Consider the following 1,009-nt stretch of genomic DNA (forward strand, 5'->3'; position numbering starts at 1 on the left):
GGTGGTGGTGGTGGCGGTGGTGGAGTATGCAGTGTTGCTGTCACTGGGGACGGTGCTGTTGGTAGTGAGCTAATGAAGGGGTGATATTGGTGATGGTTGTGACGGGGTGGTGTTGGTGCGTTGATGATTGAGGTGTGTGGTGATGGTGGTGATGGTGCCATGATGGTATGGTGGTGGGATGTTGATAGTGGTGATACGATGGTGGTGGTATGCTGATGATGATGGTGGCAATAGTGTTGATGGTGGTGTGTTGCTTGTAATGACAATGGCGGTGGTGATGTTGATGTGCTGGTAGTGGTAGTTGACATGGTGGTGGTAGTGGTGTGTTGTTAATGGTGTGTTGTTGATGCTGATGTATCGTGAAGGTGAGGTTTCCGTGATGCTGGTAATGTTGGTTATGGTTGTGATGGTGGTGTGTTAGCGATGCTGGTGATGGTAGTGGTGGTGATGGCGGTGTGTACGTGATAAAAGTGAGTTAGTGATGGTGGGATGGCGGTTGTGATGATGATGGTGTGATGGTAGTGGGGGTGATGGTGGTAATGGTTTTGACGGTGGTGGTTGTGATGGTGGTGTGTTGGTGATGGTGGTGGTGGTGACAGTGGTATGCTGGTAATGGTAGTGAGTTGATGATGGCGGTGGCGTGTTGGCGACGGTGGTGGTAATGGTGGTTGTACGTTGGTGACGGTTGTGGTGAGGTGAAGATGGTGAGATGATGGTGATGATGGTAATGATAGTTGTGATGGCATTGTGTCGGTGTTGCTGGTGAAGGTGGTGCTTTGGTAGTGGAGGTAGTGGAGGTGGTGGTTTTTGATGTTGGTTGTTATTGTAGTGGTGGTGATGATGATGTTTTGGTGATTGTTGTAATGGTGGTTATGGTGGCGATGGTGATGGTGGTGGTGACGGTAATGGTGGTGATGATAACGGCGGTGATGGCGGGTTGTTGGCGATGGTGGTATTGGTGATGGTAGTGTGCTCGTGATAGAGGTTGTGTGGCTAATGGTGATCATGG

This window comes from Octopus bimaculoides, chromosome 2 (assembly GCF_001194135.2).
Source record: "Octopus bimaculoides isolate UCB-OBI-ISO-001 chromosome 2, ASM119413v2, whole genome shotgun sequence".
Taxonomy (NCBI): Eukaryota; Metazoa; Mollusca; class Cephalopoda; order Octopoda; family Octopodidae; genus Octopus; species Octopus bimaculoides.